At 35.9% G+C, this 16,206-nt stretch overlaps 1 protein-coding gene across 5 annotated transcripts in view; it reads right to left on the bottom strand.

Annotated features, from left to right (window-relative positions):
- The window catches only part of LOC149789863 (mitogen-activated protein kinase kinase kinase 13-like), a 245,253-nt gene that overhangs the window by 142,881 nt on the left and 86,166 nt on the right, over positions 1-16,206 (bottom strand). The window contains exon 1 of one of the 5 annotated variants that reach the window (XM_089971851.1): positions 2,310-2,449. The exons of the other annotated variants lie outside the window; for them this stretch is intronic. The gene's annotated coding sequence lies outside the window, so the exon portion shown is untranslated. Of the gene's footprint in view, positions 1-2,309; positions 2,450-16,206 lie in introns of those variants that run through there. 5 annotated transcript variants of the gene reach the window in all.

Raw genomic sequence — 16,206 nt, 5'->3', positions numbered from 1 at the left:
GCAGTGATCCGTAACAGAGAGCGCTTTAGACCACTCGGCCACTCGGGGCCCCTAACATGTAGTGTAGGCAGAACATGTACAGTGTAGATTGAACATGTACAATGTAGATTGAACATGTACAGTGTAGATTAAACATGTACAGTGTAGATAGAACATGTATAGTGTAGATAGAACATATACAAACACTGCAGGCTTTATTAACTTTAAAGAACAAAATCTTTACATTTTCAGAAGCATTAGGTTCAACTATACAATGGTATGTGTGGTAGAAAGCCTTTAAAATGATAGAATCACATGTGTGATATTATGGTTGCAACATAAGTTTAAAAGATTGTGAATACTGACTAAAACATGAAAGTCACAAAAGTTAAACCATGCAGAATTTTTTTCTCTGAACAATAATTTGTATTACCCAGAGACAGGGGATATTAAAGTTGTACTGTAACATGATTTACAAAAGAATCACAATAACAACCTGCTCAAATCTATTAGCAGTAGTTGAGAAATAATCTACCTTTCCATTTCTTTCTCACACAGTGACTCACAATCTGTGCCTCTTACGTAATTGAGAGCCTTTTCATTTCATTCTCACACAATGAATCATATTCTTGTCTTTTACTTTGGTGATTGAGTAAAGTGGGTATTGCCAGTTTACTGTAAACAGCTGTGCTAGTGACAAAACTTTGATACTGCTTCTCTGAAATCTGAGAGAATGGCCCAACTTACATCTAATTATTACACAAATAATCTAAACATCATTTGCTATTGGCTGTGCTGTTCTGTTCTCAGTGAGGGCAAACAAACACTGCACCCGACCATGACCTATAATGTAATGTATTTATAGCGATGACATGGTACACACAGAACATTAGACCTATAATGTAATGTATTTATAGCGATGACATGGTACACACAGATACTTTTACATAACGAATATTGTCTTTAGCACTTAAAACAACAGTAATGTTACCTGTTCACTGACTCAAATATCCCAAATAGGTATTATGGGTTACCAACCTGACACCTGTGCACACAATTTACTATCTATTAATAAGCTCTTGAAGAATAACCATTAAATATATAGTGTATTTTTTATATTTAGGCTAAACTGACGGACTTCCATTAATGGGTTATCCTCCTGACAACACACTGTTCATGTATCTCCCCAAGTCTTAGAAAAATGTACATCATACATATTTTTTTCAACTCAAGCAATACACATATACTCTGCACAATTGGTAATAGACAAAAATTTAGGTATCATCCATATTTTCAGTGATAGGAAAATATTTTAAACCCAATCCTGGCAAATTCTGTGTAGAATTCTGTGTTGAGATTTATTGCAACCTGTAAATAATATGAATGCAAACATTTACAATGACAACTGAAATTGCAGTTAAACAAATACATGTATACTCTTTAACTGACATATCCAGCTTTTGCAAAGTCTCACTGTTGATTTCTGGATGACTACAGAATGTCATGTCAGGAAACTGGAATAATTTTATTTATGATCCGATTAAGGAAAATATATGTTTATTATCCTCCATTTTTCAGCAATCTGGCTCATTAAAAGTGAACCAGTGATTATTCACACTTCAGGACTGTTATTGTGCCATTGAAGCATAACTGTTTTCCATATACAGTAAAGACTGTGTATAACTTTCATAGGGGACAGATGTTTAATGTTACAACTGAGAAATGTTACAATTCATAATTTATTTCTCTGAATATTTTTGTACTTGTCAGTGACAATGACATTTGGCATACATGTACATGGACAATTTTTACTGCAAAAATAACAATCAGAACTTGTATGTAAATGGTAATAAAATTTTCAAGCAGCACAAATTTGCATAAATGCATGTTATCATGAAAAATAAATGATCAACCAGCAAGTTTTACCATCTGATGACTGTTAAGATACAGGCATGTGTAAACATTGGTGAATCATAAAAATCACTTTTTGTGAAATTGTCTTTGTTTAATAACTTGGCTGCTTCCTGGCAATCACTACAATATTCTCACTGTATAACATATTTACATGGCATCACTATCAAAATTAACAAAATCCAAGAAATCAACATCCTCTTTACCAAAGTCAACATCACACACCACAGTATGGCAAACATTATTATCCTCAGCACTGATATGACTGGTAATGACATGTTTGCTCACTGAACCCTGCCTTAACAAAACAGTTTACAACACAATTTGGAGACATCATGCCATGCACAATAAATCATAATAATTCCAGGCACATGGTAGGTCCAAATAGACACATGCAGAAGAAAACATTCAGTACTCACCAATCTAATCAGTGGACTATTTACTCTATTCCATACTGATTTCAAGCAAAAATGTTTTTATCCTTATTGATCAGAAAAGACAGACTGTATGTGATCCTCCCCAGAGCACCATTCAGACATGACAAATCACCAAAACCACATAGTCCATGATGAAACATATTAAGCTGATAAATTTACCTAACAGGAACATCTTCAGATTGATACCATGTGTGTCACCTCAGTTAGATAATCTGGTTCACTGGGTTTACCACCTGCTCTGCTTACTGGGTCTAAATGAAGACTAGGGCCACACCTAACATTGTAATGGGAAGCACATTTGCCAGTAAGTTACCAGTGCATACAACTAAAGTTATTATGGCTGATAACGGACCTATTGCCAGTCCAGTGTCAACCATGTCTATACATTAGCATCTTTTAGTGTAAACTGAAAATTTAATTAAAGATAATTGAAAAACATTGACCTTATGACAATTTTAAATTGTATATCATATGACATAATAATCACAAAGATCAAGTCAGCGAAGTGGTGGGCATTATGCATAAATGTCCAACAACTTCCACTACACCTGTAAATTGTGTGATGCATCACCTTTGACAGTGCGTACTGGATGGCACACAATAGGTATCAGCACACGTTAGGGTTTAACTGCTACATGGTGATACATCAATTCTAGCAACAAAGGTATTACAAAGTAATACTTGCATATAATAAATAATGCTCATGAAATTCTGTGATTAAATGATGACTCGAATTCCATATAAAGCTATCGGTAAGCATTCTGAGATTGTTGTGAAACCTAAATCACATAGTGATATAGGCTAAGAATCACAAGACAATTAGGAAATGAGTTGCATGTATATGTAATATAATTTCTTACTCTATTCCTGCCAAGATGGAAAATCCAAATCTGGCAGCCCACGGCAAACTGAAAATTTATGTGCTTGACAAGTAAAATGTTCTGTGCCACTCACCAAGATTTTATATAGATTAGAAGGAATAATCCAGATTTTTCTCTGTGATTTCATGCTAATCTTAAGTCTGGACAAATGGATCAATTCAGATTTTCTCCAGGTAAATTTATAGTTTTGTTTTGTCTAACAGTTACAGTCTCCTTTTTAAACTGAATGCTGAGCTGTTAGTGATGGGTACAGTACCAAAAGGGCCCTGCTCGTTGCAATTTTCTTAGGAAAACCTTAAACAACGGAACCTGAAGAAGTTAGGAGAAATGGGAATTTTGTGCAAATGATAAAGTAGCATGCTAGAAATCCAATTTGTGCTCTATTCCAAATCTGATCAAGTCCAACAACCCTAGGGAAAGACTACCTGCAGAAAAAAAAGTTAGGGGTACAGGAAATCTGCCACCATAACTCCTGTAAATGATGACATAGAAAAAAACTGTAAATTTAACTCTTATCAGATTTCATCAACTGAAAGTTACACACCAAACTCTGGTTAAAATCCAATCATTCCAGATATATATATATATATATGCTGCAGAATCAAAATTGCAAACGGATGGAATGACAGAAAAATAAATGGATATTAATATACAGTACCATAGCACTCTGCTGACTTTGTCAGGTGTGGCCCTAATAAATCTGTTTTATTTAATAACATAAGTTTTTTTAAATTAAAGGAATTGTATTGTCCTTATCAAAAAGTGATAATGAGCATAACTTTTCTTCATGCAGGATTGCAACCCTGGTACTTTCTTTGTCAACACAGCACTTTCTTTGTCAATACAGCACTTTCTTTGTCAATACAGCACTTTCTTTGTCAACACAGTCCTTTCTTTATCAACACAGTACTTTTTGTCAATACAGCACTTTCTTTATCAACACAGTACTTTCTTTGTCTACACAGCACTTTCTTGTCAATACAACGCTTTCTTTGTCAACACTATTTTTTGTCAATACAGCACTTTCTTTGTCAACACAGTACTTTTTTGTCAATACAGCACTTTCTTTGTCAATACAGCAGTTTCTTTGTCAACACATTACTTTCTTTGTCTCTGATCAACTATCTTGGGTTGCTTGTGTCAGTCTCATTAGACCTACATTGAAGAGTTTAGGCACTGCATGTGCTATACATGCAACTGACAACACCTCAGCTTGATAGTTTGTATAATGTCAGGCGACTCATCGTCATGAAAAACGATGTCAGGTTAATGTTTCCAAGCTAGAGCATGAATGGTAATGAAATCAAGTAAATTCCTATTATTGTAAGAATCATTTATAAATGTACACAAATGTCTGAAACAAATAATCAAGGAAAAGCTTGGCACTGCACCACAAGAAAAGTCTTGTCTTCTAGCTACATTATTCATCTTTTACTATGCAATTCCTTGCTAAAACATGACAACTTCCTTGATTCAAATTTTCTTGTTTCAGTGCCAACCCAAACATAGATGTTATTATAGTATTCACACACCCCTCCCATTTGTCTGTACTACCCTAGTGATTTTAAAAACAAAAGGCATCAAGGATACACAAAATGCACAAACCTTAGTCATTTCATTCATCAGTTTATTATTTCTAACCAGGGGATCCCAAACACTGTCAACAAGTTGGTGTTTCAATTCAAATAAGAGTTTCCTTAGTATGATGGTCGTCACCAATTTGCATTTGCCAAGTCTGTGTTTTCAAGCAACAGATGTGATGTAGTTTACCAACTTTGATAATCTCATTAATTCTGTACATTGTGGAGTACTGCATCTCTTTAAACACACATATACAAAAGTTACTCCTTTTTATTTGTTGAATATGTGTTAGAAATATTAAAATTAGATATTGCAAATATTGGATGCAGACCATACAGTTTTTACTGAAATGGATTGTTCTAGAAATCAGGAAAGGACAGTGAGTAATCTGTCTGTTTACATCTAGAGCATCAGTTTGGTTTGAAACACAAAATTGTTAAAAGTGTTAGGGATCCCTGACCATTATGCAATGGCCTTGTATTTTATTGATGCAACCATGAAGGGCTAAGAACACTGTTCTCACTTCTGAAACAGTTGATGTAGAGGTTTGATTCTTTCTGGGACCATGAACCCTGAAGAATCAGTCTTTCTGGCTCCAGATGAGCACCCAATCCTGAATCAGATGAGTTTGCAAAAAGATAGGAGTGGGGTTTAGGTGGCAGTCATGGGGACTTTCCCTGGTCCCAATTTAAAATCGGATGAAGGTGGAAATCCCAACCTAAAGAAATCTCAGCAAAAGGAGAAATTGGAGAGGACGTAAGTACAGTCTGCCTAGGGGAGCCAGTTCCACTGTTGAATTCAAGATCCCAAGCAGAGAAAGAAAAGATGAGCTGACAATGTGGTCTTTGCTCTCAGTGCCTTCAACAGGGGCAAGATCTTGTCTACTCTGAAGAGGCAAGGGCCCTATGAGGGGTGCCATGTTTGCCTGTTCTGTCAAACTCATGTAAATCAACAAGGACAGAAAGGATGTCTTCATCTCACTTCTCTCTCCTGGAAGGCAGGACTATGTAACCTAATGTCTCTATGTTGTGGGGGAGATTTTGGGGGTAAGAACTTGAGCCCATGACTCCTCAAGTGGAGCTAACTGACTGTTCTTAGTAGCAGACTCAACAGGTGGGTGAGAAAGACTCTCTAAAATCCTGAAATGCTTGGGGGAAGGTCTGACGCTATCCCTCTTTTCTGACCCAACTTTATAAAAGGGAAGATGCAGGTCCTTAGCCCACAGCATCAACCTCCTAACAAGTGACCAACTTCCTGAAGACCAAGGTGTAATTGGAATTGGAAATTTGGATAAGGATTATAGGAAAAAGAGGGATGCATATCCGATATTCCCATATCTGGCAGTTGTACAAGATTCCCAAATCCCCATACAATGAAACAGCAGTCTGGAAAGGGGGGTCCCTATTCCTGTACCTTAGGGGCTCCAATGACCAGAAACCTGAACTCCCACATGTACTTGTCGCTGGTAAATGACCAGTCATGTGATTCAGATCTGTATGAAGAACCTTCACCAAATCTGACAGACTGTATGCTCTCCCCGAATCAAATAGCTCAATCTCACTGCTAACAACAGTCCCAGATGTCTGAAATGGTGCTGCTCCCCTCTTACTGGGGGGCACGACACAATTTCAACCCTCACCGAGCTGTGAACTATAGAAGATATTGCTCCTCCCACAGCTCATTCTCAGCCCTTCATGAATCAACAAGATCACTGCTCATCCCTCACAGGATAGCACACATCTCACCCTCTCTCCATGAGAAGGTGCTGCTCCTTCCTAATGGGACGACACAACTTCACCCCATTGGGAGGGTGAATTCGCATCGTATTATCAGAGTATTTTTGGTTTACCAAAGTTTTATACATGAGAACAAGGGAGAAAATGAATGTAATTAAATGAGCATTAGTGTCTGTGAGTATCAAACTTAACAAAATTAAGAAAGCTGATATTTTTTTTAAAATCCATGTTATTAATGAAGAATTTAGCTTAACAATTTGCAGTCCTTCAAAACTCAGATCCTGCCACATGAATAAATACAATTGTTCCACACAGACATACAGCCCTCATCACAAGAGACATCTGAGGAATACAATACTTTTAAATACATTTTATAATTCATAATGTTCACTGTTCAAAAGCCCAACTTGAAGAAGGTATGTACAGTTGTCTATTTTCTTCTTACATCTTTCTTTAACTCGTATGGATTGTGTTAAGGACTATTTATTGTGCCATAGCCAAATAACACTCATCCTTAACAATCATGATTTTTAATCCCTTTATAAGATGTAAAACCACAGGGTATGTCATACTGCTGCCAGGTGGCTCAAACATTCACGTGATTCATCACTTTCATCTTTTATAGTTTTTGAAATCCAGTGGATAACATCCAAGAGAGTGATTTGTTTAAAAAGTTTACTAACACTTTCTGCACAATCAATCTTATAGCCCCCAAGACAATAGAGGAGATGTTTCTAATATCTAGCCTTGAATGCATCAGCAAAAAATGAGACTACATGCCTGGTCAATACAGCCCTAATATTTAATTTTTAAAAATACAAGCAAACAATGTTCTATTGGTCATGTATACAAATGTAACTATATTTTGATAATAAGCAGATAAACATAATCTTTTTTAAATGGCTCACCTACAAGCATTTAGTTATTAAAAATTCATTGCTGGCTCTTTTGTATGGTGCAAAGATTTCAGATTAGCCTACTGTCAGCATTTGTTATGTATATTTGATTTAATTATATCTGATGTAATATATATTTATTTCAATTTTATTGTTTGTTAGTTTTAAAAAAATTATTTTTCATTACATGATATTGTAATGTAAATTTATTCACTAGAGATGATACTTTTTTTTAGAAAATAGTTTGACCTTGACTGTTAGTTTATAAACACCAGGTGTTGATCTAAATCCTGACCTTGTTTCAGAATTTGTAGCAACCTTCATACGAGGCCTTGTCTTTAAAATACAATTTTTTATTTTTATTTTATTTCTAGTAAAAATGATTGGTTTGCATCAGGGAAAATGTGATCTGTAACAAGTATTTGCTTCAATAAACTTCCAGAAGATGATCATGTGACCCTTGTTTACATTTTAGAAAGCCCGCATAACCCATGTTTTGGAGAATTAATCTCAGTAGAAGTTGGGCTGTTAAACTGTAAGTTGTATGTTGTGCTGTTTGGAGTTATTTCAAATTACTTGGATTCAAAAGGATTAATTCTGTTATTTTTCTAGAAAATATGTGCGCTCGTGTAATATTGTGGAACAAGGACAGTTTTTTATAAACATTTATTCAGCTATCAGAAGCCGGAGTGATAATTTTTATTTCTACGAGGAACTGTAGACTTCAACACTACAGATTGTAGCATACGTCATTGTCTTCCATCTTGGATTATTCATCAGGATTCAATTGTGAAATCAGTTGACTATATTACTTTCCTAAATAGCAACTGACTGACAAAGATTTCAAGATATAGAAAAAATCAGTTCTCAGCTTACATGATACATATCATTTAAGACATATAATTCTCACAATTCATAATGGAGCACTGCATGAAATCTTTGATATAAAATTTCTATTAAATATAAAACAACTAAATCCAAAATCATTCATACCAACAAAATATTGTCTGACATTGTTACAATAGATGAAACATATAACATCCATGATTATTTTCTTAACTCAAGGAAAGACTAAAGTATGAATTTAAAATGAATAAATTCAACAAATAAATATATACTTACATCAAAATATATACTTACATCAAATGAATGTTGTAAGCAACTGAGACTATCCTTGTGCTAAATTCAAGACTCACAGCTTTCTATGAAGTCAAATCTCTCTCCTTTCATGTCCCTCACTTCCCTACACATGCCCCTTAGACAATTTAACAAGAAAAATTCTCTGAACTAAATTTGGGTTTGTCTCATACACTTTAATTAGTTTCATTGGGGGAATTTCTTAAATGCCTGAATTCTGTCTGGAAACACACAATCTTGTTTAGCTTGGCCAATCAAGATTACTTTCTTTACCTGCCAAAAATTGTATCACTCCCACTGGATAAAATAATTCTATCTAGTCTTCCTTTATTAATAACTCTTCAAGAAAATATTTTATGACACCTGTTTCAAATGGCCCAAGACTTATAAAGTTTTCTTTAGTTTGTCTCAATACATCATTTTCCAGCTACTGACCTTACACTGATATATGTCGGACTGTTATCAAACAGATTCAAATTAAAATTCAATTCTTGCCCCAATTAGACCAGATCCCACCCTTTGAAGTCAAAATTTATTGCAAGTCTAGCACATAAACCAATGCTAATGGTTTCAAGTCATGTTAACCGTGACAGAATGTACTACGAAATTATCTCTACAAAAAATTTTGTACCATTTCACCGAGTTTCTACTAATACGACTCTGTGGTCTTGCACTAAGTAATAGAAAAGTGTGAAAAACCAACAAGTTTGTAAAATTCAACAAATAATTTATTTCCCTAGAATACAAAGTTAAAATTTTAAAATTAACTTATGATATTGTAAATTAATTCCCAAAAGGTCAAAATAGTTTTATCAGAAGTCCTAAAAAATAAAGAATTCCAGTGGTATTCCAATTAAGTTCCAAGACTGAAAGTATTGCAGTGCTTATAGTCTTGAATATGTTAATGTGTCAATGGCCTGGAGTGTGATGATGTATTAAGTCTTTAGATGACTTACAGTATTATAATCCAAAAATGTTCTTGTCTGAATTCACTATAATTCTAAATTAATGTTCCAGTCCAATAAAAGTATCAATCAGCATTTTGTATTTCCAGTGAATAATAATTTGAAAAAATAATTCCATCCAAATGAAATATTGAACACCAATAAGACTCATTCTGCCTCAACTGTTCAATGCAAGAATGAATAATTTCCCTGGTAAATAAGAGTATATAAAAATCCAAGACACAAAAATAGAACCAGGATGAGGGTCAAACGTTCATTTCTAGCAGAGGGCTCGCTAGGATTTAAAAACTAGGAGTCAAGGACTATCAAAGGTTGCAGTCCCCATCAGGGGTCAAGCTATACTTGAATTTAAGGGAAAGGTTACATCTCCTTTTGGACAGAAAAGGGAGAAGTGAGAGCTCAACAGGGAGAAGTGGACGTGAAGCAAGAAACGCAAGATATATATATATATATATATCCACACATACATACATATGTGTGTGTGTGTTCTTTTATTTAAATTAAGCCCTCTATTTCCCAGTATTCATATTTGTGTTTAACTTTGGATATTAAGCAATATTTTATTTTCAAGATGACAATATTCTGAGCTATTTTGGCCTTATGACACAAAGAAAATAACAGAAACTACATTGTAACAAATTTTAACTGAGTAACCAGATTATATTACTGTGATTTCAAGTTTGTAATAATGCTAAATCAACTACCCTTAATTAATTTTTTAAAATTCTTTATTTATTTATACTTTCTAAAAGTTCACAAAATAAGTCTCTTTCAAAGATTTCTAAACATATTTGAAACAACCCCTGTACCATGTACATGAGGGCAGGTGCACACTTGTCTTCAGATCATACTGTTCGTCCTCATTTCTTCGTTGCATATAAAACATTACTGTAACTATTCATATTTAACACACTAAAATGCATACAATTACGGACATGTCTCCTTTATAGTCGGTATATGAACCAGTGGGGCTCATTACAAAGAAAATCAAGGGATGGGGGTTCTAACCTGTAACAATAACAATATAATTTAAGAATGGCATTTTGTCTAGTCTCAACAGGTCTTGATTCTGAGGTCACATGCACTGCTTATTCTGCTACATTCAGAAATGAACACAATGACGAAAGCTAAAGTTGATTATTTGATGTACTCTTATAAATAACCACATGTACACTGGGTCTTTCTGCCTCTGAATTCAATCACTGTAAATATCAGTACATTTTCCCACCCGACCGCCAGTCAAAGCCTTTGAACTTGCCACCCAGCTATTACATCATGTTTTGTTTTTTATGTACTCTTATAATGGCAACATGTACATAATGGGGTCTTTCAGACACTGAATTCTGTCATTGTAAGTATCAGCACAATTAACTGATCAACACATTTTCCCACAAGGCTGGTGGCTTCAAGCAAGACTGGCAAGTCTTTGAATTTTGCCGCACACCTATTACATGCATATGGAGGACTCCAGCCTCAGTGACTTTCTGCATCACCGATAACAAAATGGCGTCCAAATACGCGTAATTAAGCATTTCCAAGACCTCTGAATTTTCTAGAATATTCTTTGTTATAATAAAGAACATGGTAAATACCAGGTAAATCAAGTTTATCTGTGGGGAATACCAATGTCCTAGACCCAGATCCATATAAATATATTTACCTCCACTGATAATGATCCTAATATTTAAATCCCCCCACTCAGAGAGAAATACTGTCTATGTATTGTGTTTACAAAATGAAAGTTACTGGTCAGGTACACAATGAACTTGAATCTGGTCAAGCTCAAGGCAAAAATGTATGCTGAATCCATAATTGGTGCGTTTTTGTAAGCTAATCAATAATATCTTTATTGTATGATAATTGTTTCCCAGCTACATTTTATAGATTAGTCTGTATGTATGTAAATAACTTAAGTCCAAAGGTGATTAGTTTGTGTCATCATCATAAAATAATGACTTTATTATTATTATTATTATTACTTTTATTATAGCAAATGAATGATAAATGAACCTGACTCCCTACTCGTGCACATAAATTTCAACAAAAATAGTATCATGCCTAAATGAACTGATCAAAACAAAGAATTTTAACAATTAATCACAAATTATCCTGTATGTCAAATCATAAGTTCAATGTATAGAACATATCAAAATATATGATTGATATATTGAATTACAAACAAATATGATTGGTACATGGACCATGATTGGTTTGTAATAGACATATGCAACTTACTGCCTCGTTTTATCAGCTAATTTACATCAAACGGTATCATGGCTTTAAAACTCTTTACTGGCCTGCACCTTAGAGAAAGTTGCATATGCCTGATATATTTAATAATAAACAAGTATGTTTAATGTATGGATCATCAACTAGAATCACGGCACTATGACTGATTTTCACAAATATAGTGACATTTACTTTTAGGTTCAAAATGGAATATATGATAGTATTCATCTAATGGCATCCAGTCAATTATCATGTGATATTTCTAATTTTACAGTTCCCATCAAATGAATGATCTTATACAGTCTGCTCCTACATGTCTGAACCGCTCCGGTGGCCCAGTGGTTAAAGCGTCCGCCTCGGATGCGGGAGGTCGTGGGTTCGATCCCCGGCCGAGTCATACCAAAGACTTACAAAAATGGTACTAACAGCTGCCTCGCTTGGCGCTCAGCATTAAGAGGTTAGTGTTAGGACTGGTCGGCCTGGTGTCAGGATAATGTGACTGGGTGGGGCATCATGCTACATGTCTGCGGCATGATGTCCCAGTGCTAGACATCACTTTAAACTGCCACACTGCAGACATCGTAGCGATATGACTGAAAAATTGTTAAAGCTACGTTAAAAATCCAAATCACACTCACACACCTACATGTCTGCTGAAGAATCCCTCAAGTACCTCCTTGTACTGCAGACCCCAAAGAATTTTAACAATTAATCACAAATTATCCTTATGTCAAATCATAAGTTCAATGTATAGAACATATCAAAATATATGATTGATATATTGAATTACAAACAAATATGATTGGTACATGGACCATGATTGGTTTGTAATAGACATATGCAACTTACTGCCTCGTTTTATCAGCTAATTTACATCAAACGGTATCATGGCTTTAAAACTCTTTATTGGCCTGCACCTTAGAGAAAGTTGCATATGCCTGATATATTTAATAATAAACAAGTATGTTTAATGTATGCATCATCAACTAGAATCACAGCACTATGACTGATTTTCACAAATATAGTGACATTTACTTTTAGGTTCAAAATGGAAACTAATGATAGTATTCATCTAATGGCATCCAGTCAATTATCATGTGATATTTCTAATTTTACAGTTCCCATCAAATGAATGATCTTATACAGTCTGCTCCTACATGTCTGCTGAAGAATCCCTCAAGTACCTCCTTGTACTGCAGACCCCAAAGCTGCCATATTCCATGACAGTATTTGGGGAACTCAAAAAGTGTCTTTTGAAGTACCAAGGAGGAGGGGGTGTCAGTGTATGTGATACACACAACCCCCCCATGCTATGACATACAATTAAGAATGTTTTTTTTCTCCATATAAGCCCACAGAAAATTTCCAAAAACTCAAATATGAACAAAAGAAAATAACTTCTGTGTTTTCTTCTAAGTATTTAATACACTTACATAGTTTGTAGATTTTGCACTGTCAGAGATATCACCACACACATACATGTATGTACATTCACATAATCACAACCTCACTGGTATTATATAAAAATATATATACCAAGATTTTGTCTTTAAAATCCATAGGATGGCAAATATGTGCTTAATTGGATATTCTTTGCTTTGGAGTGAGCTCTATTCAAACTTAAACAATCACAACAATGGCCCAAGTAGAAGCAGCAGGGGGGGCGAATCGGACATTTTGTCCAATCGTTATTTTGCTTAATTATTACTTTCTGCACTCAACGATCTAGTGTCGTCAGCGCCTGGTAAAAAAAAAACGACGTCGGTCCATCCTACACGATGGTGACGTCATTTGGTTTAATTAACACCTTCTGCGCGCCGATCCCCAGCGTCGTCAGCGTCCGGTAAGCACAGCGACGACCGCGTCGATGTCATCGCCCCCTCTGCTGCTATGATCTTACAAACAGAGTGATCACTAACTCCTCCTCTTGCAGATCAATTAGGTTATTTGACTGATCGGTAAGTCTGAAATTAATTCTCGTTAAAAACCGATCATGGCATCGCATATAGACCGGATTAATCGGACTCTCAATGATCAAAAATCCCGGAGGGGCTGTTGGTGAAAACGAATAAAGGATATACCCCTGTTGAGCTTGATTTGATTGCTTGGTATCCACCTGGTAACTCCCTTCGATAACATCACACACTAGATTAATCGCTATCACCGATGCAATATTTACGTTGTATGGAGCAATATGCCTACCACCATCTCCGTTATCGTGTCTGAGGATAGTTGATGGGGGGGTGTCCGCGGGTGGATTCTTAGGCCATCCTAGTATGGTTCTTATTGAACTGTTATAGATATCAACCATATACCCCGGTGTGCTTATTTCAATCGTCGACGATAACGTCGGTTCATGAACCGTAATAGCGATTTTTGATTCTTTTCCTGTGATCGATTTTATCCTGCGTTGAAATTCCTTATTGATTTGTTCTATTTGGTATGACCCAGTTGGTATTGTAACCTCCTTCCAGTCTGGGGTCCCATCGGGTTTATTCGTCCATGCAAAAACCAGCGAGTTATTAGGTTGTTGTCCGTTAAATGCGTCCGCTCGGATATTAGGCCAACTGTGATATACTCGCAATTTTGCCAGCGCTATTTCCTTCACTGGAACCGGTGATGGGAAGTTCACACTGAATTCGGGTTTCGTTGATGTTATCGATATCATATTTGTTTGTACCGGAGTGGTATTCTCCGCGATCCGCTGAAGTAATTGAGACCCTTCGGGGTTCAGCGACATTATTATTATTCGTTGTTTTTAGTGTCTAATTTCAACAACCAGGTGGTTCCGGCTTCCAGTTGAAAATCCTCGATTTTTGACATCGCGGAGCTATACAACTGGACCATCGTGGAGAATTCAACATCGGATATGAACAAATTATCAATCGATAACGAGATCAACCCGGATAATTTCGAGTACGCGTCGGATACTATTTGATGTTTTACTGTATACTCGTTGAGTTTTTTCTGAAAACACGATGATATCTTCCTAGTGATTGCGTTGGCGACTCCAGCAATTGTTGTCATTGCGGAGACAACGATTGGAACAGCGATCGGGGCTATCGTGGTTACCGTGGATAAAATAACACCGGCGCCAGCTACTATGCCCGACACTGAGTACACGACCGCGTCGATGGCGGTTATTTTACGACGGTATTTTTTTATTTTTGCACGGTATTGTTCGGAAAGCGTTTTCAAGTTCGCGGAAAATTCTTTTGCGGTATCGAATCGATATTGATGTGACGTCGGTGATACCTCTGATTCAATTTCCTTGGTGGTCATTTTTATTTTAAAAGAGTTAGTGTTTTTAATTACTTAGATTCGCTACAAATTCCACATACCATGTAATGTTTGCCCTGGTTAAATTTCCATCAACGGCATAAATTGTAAACTGTTCAGTTGCGTTCTTGTCTATAATTGTTGATATTGTATTGTTAAACCCGGATGAACTCGACGATAATATATTAAACTGCATCATTGAAACCAGTGTCAGTCGATAAATGCCCTTAACAGTTGCGGTGATATTTACTGTATTCTGTGTAGGAGTCCAATCGAATGATCCATGCCGAATTGTGTATACTGTGTTGATGATGTTCTCATGAGGGGTTTTTATTTTTTCGAATTGCTCTGCTACTCTCGGTAGTCCGTCTTTAATCGTTTCAACATCAGTTCTGATTATTCCTACTTCCCGCCAATGCGCGTCTACATTATTTATGATCGTTACAACATTAGTTTTGATTGTTTCTATTTCCCGTGTATTCTCGGTCATACTTTTTTTGTTCGCTGCAACATCAAGTTTGATTGTTCCTATTTCATATGTATGCACGTCTATGCCTTTTTTGTTCGCTGCAACATCAGTTTTGATTATTCCTATTCCCCGCCAATACGCGTCTACATTTTTTTTGTTCGCTTCAACATCAGTTTTGATTGTTCCTATTTCCTGTGTATGCGCGTCCACACTCTTTTTGCTCGCTTCAATATCAGTTTTGATTGTTCCTATTTCTTGTGTATGCGTGTCCATATTATTTATGATCGTTGTAACATCAGTTTTGATTGTTTCTATTTTCCGTCCATGCGAGTCTACATTATTTATGATCGTTGCAACATTAGCGCCGATTATTTCTATTTCCCGTTCATGCGCGTCTACACTCCTTTTGTTTGTTGCAACATCAGTTTTGATTGTTTTTATTTCCTGTCCATACGCAGTGATATCATTTATAGTTATTGTAATCTCATCCGGCTTGGTATTTTTTTTACCAAAGAATTTATCAAAGTTGTCATCGATCCTGTTAACATTTTTTCGCAACGGTTGTAAATTGGCCGACAGCGCCATAAGTTCCGAAATAGCATTTGTTATTGTTGCAAGATTTGGTTCGGTTGCCGTCGGGGGTCCCCGAAAAAAACTATCGACAATGTGTTTCACATCGTCGAAATGCATTAGCGCCGACCTGAAC

This window comes from Sinohyriopsis cumingii, chromosome 10, assembly GCF_028554795.1.
Source record: "Sinohyriopsis cumingii isolate HCF-2022 chromosome 10, ASM2855479v2, whole genome shotgun sequence".
Classification (NCBI taxonomy): Eukaryota; Metazoa; Mollusca; class Bivalvia; order Unionida; family Unionidae; genus Sinohyriopsis; species Sinohyriopsis cumingii.
This window is presented reverse-complemented; position numbering and strand designations above follow the sequence as displayed.